Source organism: Mus musculus, chromosome 5 (genome assembly GCF_000001635.26).
Source record: "Mus musculus strain C57BL/6J chromosome 5, GRCm38.p6 C57BL/6J".
Taxonomy (NCBI): Eukaryota; Metazoa; Chordata; class Mammalia; order Rodentia; family Muridae; genus Mus; species Mus musculus.
This window is the reverse complement of record NC_000071.6, coordinates 133,918,130-133,928,746: the sequence shown is the minus strand read 5'-3', so window position 1 is coordinate 133,928,746 and position 10,617 is coordinate 133,918,130. Positions and strand designations below refer to the sequence as shown.

General features: G+C 43.3%; 1 pseudogene; it reads left to right on the top strand.

The window, feature by feature from the left end:
- The first annotated feature begins 8,744 nt into the window (after positions 1 to 8,744).
- Positions 8,745 to 9,591, top strand: Gm2404 (annotated as a pseudogene).
- The last annotated feature ends 1,026 nt before the right edge of the window (positions 9,592 to 10,617 follow it).

The window sequence follows — 10,617 nt, the reverse complement described above, 5'->3', positions numbered from 1 at the left end:
CCTGTACTTGTGTCTGGGTGCAAGTTTCACTTCTTGTTAGCAAGGGGCTTGGAATGCCTTGAGCTTATAGGCAATGAAGAAACCCTAGCAGCCTTGTTGAGACACCCATTTGCAAAGGAGACAAGGCCCTTAGATAAAAACCATGTCTGGACTGCAATCTAACAACAACATTCTGATTTGTGAAAATTTATTTGTTTAATTAGCCATCTCTCTAGCTCAGCTTTTTAAAATTATCTCTCTCTCTATCTATCTATTATCTATTATATCTATCTATCTATCTATCTATCTATCTATCTATCTATCTATCTATTATCTAGCTCTATCTATCTATCTATTATCTAGCTCTATCTATCTATTTATCTATCTATCTATCTATCTATCTATTCTATCTATCTATCTATCTATCTATCTATCTATCTATCTATCTATCTGATAAAATTTCTTTTGGTAGCTCAGGATGGCATGAAACCTCAAACCCTTGGATTCTTAATCTTTCTCCTCAGACTTCCAGATGCTGGGATTATAGGCGATCACCACCAAGGCTGGCTATGCCCCTCTAATTAAAATTTCTACAATTTGAGGAAGCACCTGGGACATGAAGTTCATTTGAAAGAGAGATACAAATCATATTTAAAGCGCCGCAAGTCTTCACGTCTTAGAGAGTCTGTTGTGGAGCAGTGGTTAACAGGAACATGTGTATTTTGTGACATCACAATGTAGGGAAGGCCACAGAAGTAAACAGAAGCCATGATAGGTGCCGGTTTCTAACATTGTTTATCTATTCTTGGGTGCAACCCTTCTGCTGTTTCTAGCCAACTGTTATGGGTGGTCAGGGTCAGGTTCTGAGATCTGTGTTTCCAAGGAATTGAGAGAAAGGCTCAGACAGATTTACCAAAGTAGCAGAGTAGGGGCTGGAGAGATGGCTCAGTGGTGAGGCCTTCTGGTCTCTCTTCTAGAGGACTCATATTAGATTCCCAGCACCCACATGGCAGCTCACAACTGTCTCTAACTTCAGTTATAGGGATCTGATGCTCTCCTTGGGCCTCTGTGGGCACTGCATGCATGTGCACCCATGCACATTTAAAAAACCAACCAACCAACCAACCAACCAACCAACCATCCAACTAACCAATCAACCAATCAAACAACAACAAATAGAGTAACTTTATTCAAAATGATAGAATGAGTCAGATACACTGTTGATGACAGTGGGACAGATGAGTGGGGATACTCAAGGATTCTGATTACAGTTTAGGGGCTTCAATCAAGAATTCCCTCCCTCAGTAGCTACCAATTGCTAGTAGCTCATCAGAAAGGGAAAGGTCCTAGAGATCACCTCCCCATCTATGCTGACATTTTGGCTGGCTCGATCTGTACAGATAAGCACAGTTGCTGTGAGCTCACGACTGGGATAATGGGATAGCTTCATCATGTCCTAAAGAGCAGTGCCAAGCTCTCTCCTCCCCACCCTCTGGTGCTTACCATTTTCATTCTCATGCTTCTTCTGTGATGTTTCCTGAGCGTTGGTGGGGTGTGTGTGGGTCTGATATAGAGCTCCCATTTGGGGCAGGCACTCAATCTTCTATTCCCAGCACACTGACAAATGATGTAACTTTCTGATGACTGCTGTTTGATGCAAAAAGATCCTCAGAGCAAGGTTAGTGCTGCCAAGGTCTACGGGTATAAACGTAAATAGTTAGCAACCACTTGAACAGCATGGCCATTTAGAAAAATAATCAGAGCAGTTTCTACCCCAGGGCCCGAGTCTCTGTTTTGATTGACAGGCTTGGCTTACACAAGCCTTCACTCACTGTGAGTGCTCACATACTTTCCCATGTTGCATCTGCTTTTACTCACATGCGTGCCCAATTATGAATAGGCATAAGATGATAAAAAGAATGTTCTCTCTAAATGTTCACTTAGAGGACATAGTTTGCCTTATTGCACACATAACCCCAAACCAGTCTAGGCTTAATTATCATTCCCAGCTTCCATACAATTGAATACAATTGGATAGAGTCTGCTTAAGTTTGATGGTTGTTAAAGAGAAGAGAAACTTACTGCATTGTCCTGAGAAGAGCGTGCATATGGCTTGATGTGAGTAGGCATCCTGAGGCACTCACAGGTTGCTTGGTGCATCATTCAGAAAGAGGTGTGTTTGCACAGCATATGCAGATAAGGGTCTCAGGCTACCAAGTGCATTAGCAGACAGGTGCTAGGTTTGTGCATAGCTCATGCCATGCACAGTCTCAGCTTCCTAAACAAGTTCTCGTCCTTGTCGGCCTCAAATTGGCCCACAGATACCTTTTTACTCCTAGGTAATAAAGCAGATTGGAGTTCATTAAAAGTTATTTATTATTTAAAAATATTGATTTTCTTATTATTTTAAAATTATGTGTATGTGTCTGAGTGTGGGTGTGTGCACATGCGTGGAAGTGCCTGTAGAGGCCAGAGGCATCGTTTTCCCCTGGGTACTGGGAGTTGGGTATGGAACTCAGGTTTTCTGGAACACACAAACACATGTATATGTGTATGTGTATATGTATAATGTATATATATATGTATAAATATATACACATATATATATGTATATATATATATATATTTAGAATTATGTATGTCTGTATGTGGTTATATGTCTTTGCCAATGCTGGTGCCTGCAGAGTCCAGAAGAGGGCATCAGGTTCCTTGAATCTGGAGTTATAGGTAGCAATGAGCCATCATGTAGTTGTTGGAGAGCAAATTCAGATCCTCGGCAGTACAAGCTTTTAACTGCTGAGCCATTTCTCCAGCCACAGTTGGTGTTTTGAAGGCATCTCTGTATCCGTAGCAGGACTCCTGGGCTCACTATAGACCAAGGAAGAGACATCTCCTGGACCAGAATAGGAAGCAGCCATTGTTATTTAGCTGTCCTAGGAGGGAGGAATCCTCACCCCACCCTCTTTTCTGGGACCAGGTGGAAATGCACGCTTTTTATAATTAGAGGCCCTCAGACAGGACACCCTTGGGCTTTGGCATCTCCATAAAGAGCTCTTCAGCATAGAGGGGCTGTTGACAATGACAAAAGAGGTGCCTTGACAGAGACTGGAGGGGTCATATTACCTCTAAGAAGGGAGGCTGTAAACATTCCACTGTCACTTCCCACCTACCAAATTAGCTGGAAAAATAAAAGAGAATTGAGCAGTTGCTGTTAGCATCCTGCTCTTGAGATTGGCTTTGGTGATCTGTCACTAGCAGCCTCTCCTTCCTGTCTCAGGGAGCCCTGGCTGATGAGAGGCTCGGGACATTATTAACGCCACTTTGTGGAAGAGGCTGCACTCTCAGACTAATGCCTTATGGCATTCGTTGCTTTCCTGGGGCTCCAAGGATGGAGAGAATGTCCTGAAATAGCAACTCTGAGCTGGTTGTCAAGGCAACAGGATCCATCAGGAGGTACTGTCAGGTGCTGTGCATAGCGTTGTAGAGGGATGGGCTGAAAGAAATTGCAAATGTAGACTTTGCCCTCCATGAGCCTACATTCTGGGGAAGACAAGGGTTTGCTTGTGAATCTATTATGGCCACAGTTTCTTACCTAAGGAGCACGAGGGTACAGGTGTAGGCAGATATTAACTGGTGTTAATCAGTTGTAGCAGGTGCACAAGGACAGATAATTTTGCAAAGCACACTGGGTAAAGCAAAGTTAAACATTGCTGGGCTTCTAGATGTCTTCATGAGCTTTTGTGTAGGGTGAGAGTCGACACTACACTTCACAACATTATTTTATCAGAGGGCTCTCGGGGGGCTGGCCAAATAGCCGGTCAGTAAAACACTTGCTTTGCAAGTATGAAGACCTTAGTTCAAACCCCAGGGGCTGTGTAAAAAAGAGCCAGGCATGATGATGTACACTTGTGTCATGAAGGTGGAGTAAGGCAGATTCCTGGGGCTTACTGGTCAGTCAGTACAGCTTACTTATCAAGTTCCAGGCCAATGAGAGGACTTGCTTCAAAACAAACAAACAAACAAACAAACAATGGATGGCATTTGAGGAATGACACTTGAGGTTGTCCTGTGGCCTCCCAAGCATGAGCACACATATGCACACACACATTTGCATGCCCACACAAACATGCATGCACAAATGCACTCACACAAAACTCATGTGCACAGGACATTTCAGAGAGGGTTAGGGGACCACAGAATATTTTTGGGATACTAAAGTATGACTGTTTTCAAAGCAGTGAACAACTGTGTTCTTAGAATGATGGGAGAGCTCAGGAGTGTGGTAGGATTTAGTCCTCAAGGTTGGTATTGGCTCAGAGAGGTGGGCAGAGGTTGGGGGGTGAGGGGGCACTCTTCTGGGAGAGGGAACTGAGCTAGCTGCACATTCTAGATTTTGACTGGGTGGTGAGAATGCGTGTGTGTCTGCAGGAGTGGCTTCTGTTCTTCCAGAGGACCTGAGCTCATTGCCCTTCCCCAACATGGTGGAGAAAGCATATAATTCCTGGCAGAGGGCATCCATCATATAGAGACTCATCATTTGGTAGTAGACTAGGAAGAGAAGGAGCCAGTATGGGGCTGGAGTGGATAGAACATTTAAGGACTCCCTCTTGGTGACCTTCTTCCACTAGACAGGCTCCGCTTCCTAAGGGTTCCACACTGTTCAATGCAGTGGTCCAACCTGGAGACCAAGTGTATAAGATAGGAGGGTCACAGGAGACATATTAAACCATGACAGTATCTCATTGAATTCTATCAAGTACCAGAGAAGGGAAAACAGTTCTGTGACATTCTTATTTCAGAATATCATGAATAATATTTGATATTAATAGTCATATTTGATTTTCTCGATATTCTTTTTATTCTTCTCCTGTTTGCATAGACACCATTAATAGCACCTCTAGTTACCACCTCTTCCCAGAAGCCCTTCTTGACTCCGTGTGTGTGTGTGTGTGTGTGTGTGTGTGTGTGTAAGTGCATATATATGTGTGTGAGCTGGCCTTGAGCTCACAGATATCCACCTGTAGTCTCCCTCTCAAGTTCTGGGATTAAAGACATGTACCACCATGTCCTTATATAGTCTTCAAGAAGATTTATTTCTATTTCTTATTTATGTACGTGTATAGAATTGTGCATGTGAGTGTACATGCATGTGTGTGTGCATGTGCATATAGATGATATATGTGGGGTACCTAAGAAGGCTAGAAGAGAGCATCATATCTCTGGGAGCTAGAGATACAGGTGATTGGGAGCCACTTAAAGTGCATACTGGGAACCAAATTCAAGTCCTATGGAAGAGCAGCATGTACCCTGAGACATTTCCCCATCCTTTTGAGAGAGAGAGAGAGAGAGAGAGAGAGAACGAGAGAGGGAGAGAGAGTCTTTTTTTATCTTTTGAGGGAAGGTCATTATATCTGTATATCTATATATAATTTTGAGACATAGTTTTTATATGTATGTATATAAATTATGTAAGATATACATTTAATATAATGTACATAAATGTATATTTTATTTTTTGATGCAGGATCATTCTGTAGAGGCTAGCTTCAATGCACAGTCCTCTTACCTTAGCCTCTCCAGTTCTGGGACTACAGTCATGGGACATCATGCCTGGCTTTGTTTATTTTTAACACCCAGTGTTTAGAGTCTGTTATTGCCAATATCATTGTGATGGTTAATCTTCATTGTCAATTTGACTGCATTTAGCTTCACATAGGAGATACACCTTTAAAAAAGATTTATTTACTTATGTATATTGGTGTTTTGTCTGCATTTATGTACACAATAAGAGGGCATTGGGTACCATGGGACTACAGTTATGCACAGCTGTGAGCTGCCACATGGGTGCTGGAATTGAACTCAGGACCTCTGAAAGAACAGCGAGTGTTTCTTACTGTTGAGTCATCTCTTCAGTTCAGGCAGACATACCATTGTGAACATCTGTAACGGTGTTTCCTGAGAGACTAAACTGAGATAGAAAGACCTGCCAATGTGGGCAGCATCATCCTATGAGCTGAGGTCCTAGACTGAAGAAAGAGGAGAAAGTGAGCTGTGCACTAGCATCCATTGCTCTGTGCTTCCTGATTGTGGATGCAGTCTGACAGCTGCCTCCCGGTCCTGCCTCTATGTCTTCCTCCTCCTCATAAACTATATGCGCCATCAGGTTGTGAGCTGCAATAAAGTCTTCCCTCCATAAGTTGCTTTGTGTCATAAATTTTTGCCATAGCAATGAGAAAAGAAACAAATACAGCCACTGTCCATCAATTCCTGATAATTTTGTTCTGGCTTTAAAAAAATTGTATCAAAATACAGATAACATTTGTCAAACACACCATTTTAATTACGAGTCACTGATATTTAATACATGTACAATGTTGAACAACTGAAACCATTATTCAGTTCCAAATTTCTTCATCACCCCAAACAGAAACTTGGCATTCACTTGGCAATGACTTTCAGTTCTCCCCCAGCCCCTGGGAATGTCAGCTTTCATTCTGTATGGATTTTATTTTCTAGATAGCACATATAAATAGAAGTATGAGGCAGTTCTTTTGTGACTGACTTGTTTCATTGAGCATCTGTGGAAGCCTTGTCCATATTGCACAGTACATCAGAATTTCATTCATTTGTATGAATGAATGCTATTCTTGTGTATGGATAGACCTACCTTTTGCATATGTATTTATCTATTCATCCGTGTGTGGTACTTGGGTGGCTTCCATCTTTTGACTCTTGTGAATAATGCTGCTCTGAATTTTGGTGTAAAAATATTGGATTGAGCCTTTTCTTTGGTTTCTTTTGTTGTTACTATTCTGAGAGTTGAATCTAGGGTCTTGTGCATACTAGCCAAATGCTTTACTGTTGAGCCATGCCTCTAGCCACTCATTGGTAGGTTCTAGGCAGGGGCTCTACCACTGAGCAGCGCCCCCAGCCCCTTACTGGGGGATTCTAGGCAGGGGCTCTATCACTAAGCCATGTCCCCAGCCCTTCACTGGGCAATTCTAGGCAGGACTTCTTCCACTGAATTGTAAGTAGGTGCTCTAACACTGAGTTACCCTCTCTGCCCGTCTTTAGTTTTTATTTTATTTGGAGGCAGAATGTGTCCAAGTTGCCTGGCCTAGGTGTTTAAGCTTGTAATCTTCTTCATTCTCTATGTAGACAAACCCATATGGTCCATCCTGAACATTGTCATTGCCCCTTTCACAGAAATGCTGCTGCTGTCACAGAACCTATCTCTTTACCTCTCCATTTCCATCCTGGAATGTCAACAAGCATTTGGTATCCTACAATTCACACAAATATTCTAACACGTGTTCATATAGAAGCTGGATGGATTGAGGGAATGAACTCAGGCCAAGTGCAGATGTCAGAGAAATACATATACATGCACAGATACATACACACAAACATAAATGTATACATACATACACACACACATATGTGTGTGTGTTTATGTATGCACATGTATGCATGTGGGTGTACATAAATGCACTTTCATTTAACAGTCAGAGGTTGATGTTGGGTAATGTACTCTATCTATATTCACCTCATTTTATGAGACAGTTTCTCACTGAACCTGGAGCTCACTACTTCTCCAAGAGCAGCTGGCTAGCAAGCACCACTCTCAGCCCAGTGTTAGGATTATAGACACACGTCAGAACACCAGCTTTTTTGTGGGTGCTGAGGATCTCAGCCCTGGCCCCTGTGATTACAGAGCAACCCTTTTACTGCCTGAACATCTCTCCCACCCTGCCACTGTATCACCTGTGTAGGAAATAAAGCTTATGTAGTATCATAGAGCTTGATGGACCAAGTTTGTTCCTAAAGTTTATCAAATGGAGCAGCATTGACTATCTCCATGTGACCATAGCCACTCCTAGGATTTCTTTACAGACAGCAATGATAGGATCTGAGTGGCTGTGATAGTGAATGTTACCCCCTTGTAAATCCTTGTGACTGTCTTCTGGTACTTGCATCATATCTTCATCTTTTCTCCTTATAAGTGAGTAAAACACATACAAAGACCGACGTCTTCTCCTGACCCCATGTCTGAAGGTGTGTCTGTCTCTGTGATACCTTCTCTATGTGTGTATTTCCTGAAATACGTCACACAGTTTCCTTCTGGATGACAGGCTTACAGCTTTGTTGGGTAGAGGAACACTGAGGGGATTCTAGCCAACTCGAACATGGAAAACATGGCTCTAGCAGGCCTTGCCCTGGTCTTCCATTAGCCCTTCCTTGCTCAAAGTTAGATTATATCCCAAAAGCTAGCCCTAAATGTCCATTCCCTCATTTGGCTACTTTGTCCCCCGGAGGCTGAATACCAAGGTCTAGCTATCAAAGTGCTAAAGTCTAGTATTCAAAAGCCCCCTTTGGCTCACCTCATCAACATGCCCAATTAGAATGAAAACACCTCGTCCAAACATGGGGTTTCCCCCTTTGCCTTTATAAACTGCCATTTTCCTATGGGCCATGTCTGTCTCCTCTCTATCCAGAGGCAGTCCTTTGGGCTCCCACCCCCAGGGACAAATATCTCCCCCTTGTTTGCTTCCTTTTCTCCCTCATCCTTTATCTCCTGCCTTATTCCCTGCCCTCTGTCTCTCTGGGACAAATAAATCTCCTTTGTGCCGAGAACTTGGTGCTGGGGATCCTGAGCTGATACCAATCCTTTCAAACATGGTATGAGCATCTTCCCATGCTGCTCAGGGATCGGTCCATATAGGTTGTTCTTGGTTCCTATCATAACTTAAAGGGAAATTTACACAATGTCCTGAGCCCTTGACGCCCTGCAGATGAAGGAGGAGGATGTCCTCAAATTCCTTGCTGAAGGAACCCACGTAGGTGGCACCAACCTTGACTTTCAGATGGAGCAGTACATCTACAAAAGGAAAAGTGACCATATCTACGTCATAAATCTGAAGAGGACCTGGGAAAGGCTGGAGCTTGCAGTGTCATATCCTTCAGGAAGATTGGCCAGGCGGCTATACTGAAGTTCACTGAAGTGAACCGGAGCCACTTCAATTGCTGGCTACTTTATACCTGGGACCTTCACTAACCAGATCCAAGCAGTCTTTCAGAAGCCATGGCTTCTAGTGTTGACTGATCCCAAGGCTGACTACCAACTCCTTAGAAAGGCCTCTTAAATCAACCTGCCCACCATTGCTCTGTGTAACACAGATTCTCCCCTGGGCTATTCGGGTATTGCCATCCCATGTAACAAGGGAGCTCACTCAATGGGTTTGATGTGGTGGATGCTGGCCTAGGACGTACTGCACATGTGAGGTACTATCTCCCGTGAGCATCTATGGGAGGTTATTCCTGATCTTTACTTCTACAGAGTCCCAGAGGAGATTGAGAAGGAGGAGAAGGCTGCTGTTGAGAAGGCTGTGACCAAAGAGGCATTTCAGGACAAATGGACTGCACCAGCTCCTGAGTTCACCTTTGCTCAGCCTGAGGTGGCCACCTGGTCTGAGGGTGTACAGGTACCCTCTTGTGCCCATCCAGAAGTTCCCCACAGAAGACTGGAGTGTGCAGCCAGCCACTGAAGATTGGTCAACAGCTCTCACAGTGCAGGCCACCGAGTGGGTTGGAGCTACCACTGAGTGGTCCTGAGCCCCTCTGCAGACATCTAAGCAAAGGAAAAAAAGGTTGAAGGAAAGTAAAGTTCCTAAAAGATGAAAAACAAAACATGGTATAAGTAGCTCAAACTGCCCTCTAGCGACCCTTTCCAGTCTTTTCTCACACAAGCTTCTTTCACACCAACAATGGTTAGCAGCCGTCATGGTGCCATAATTTTGTAACACATCAATGCGTTTGCTTACCATGACATAAATCTTCACTCAACTTTAGTGATTCCCTTCTTAGAAAATCTCCTGTGTTCTTCTCTCATGAGGCAGGTTTGATTACTACCACACCAGGCAACTACCTGGTCTCTGTCAGGTCTGTGTGTCTGTGGGTGTTTTCTTTTGTTGATCTGGTTTTAGATTTGTCTTCTTGTCAAATTAAACAACATTGTGTAGCTATTTCCTCTGAGTGGAAACGGTCCTTCCTATAGGGAGGGGGAAAGCTCATACAACTTACAATGTTCAGGAAATGTGTGCAATTTATAAGCCTCAGGCAACACACACAATTTACAAGTTTCAGGAATTTCAGGAAACCTACAAAGCTCAGAAAGCTGCAAGATTCACAAGGCCTTTACCTAAGGTTGTATTAGCAGTAGCAATTGCTGACAAAGATGGCTCTTTTCCATGGAGCTTCCTGGAAATTGTTCAAGGAACTCCAAAGATACAGCTTTTGTCAGTTGTTGCAGAGCTATGCTGGGGTTGGCTTTTTGGTGTCACAACTGTCTATGCTCTTTTAAGCAAATAAATGTTCATCACTGCTCCTGTCAGTAACTCAAACAAACTCATTCCTTGGTCTGTCGTTAGTGCTCTAATAGCTGTCACTTTGCCTTATATGTAAGCCATGTAGATGTTTTCTGGTGATTGAAATATTCTTTCATGGAATGGGGGAAGCTCCTAAAACACCCAAGCAACTTATAAGAACCAGAGGCTCAGGAAACTTATCAGACTTGTTAGGCTCTTCCCCTTTCTTATACAAGAAACAACTGGTAAGTGATAGGCAGCTCTTCAGTGGTTT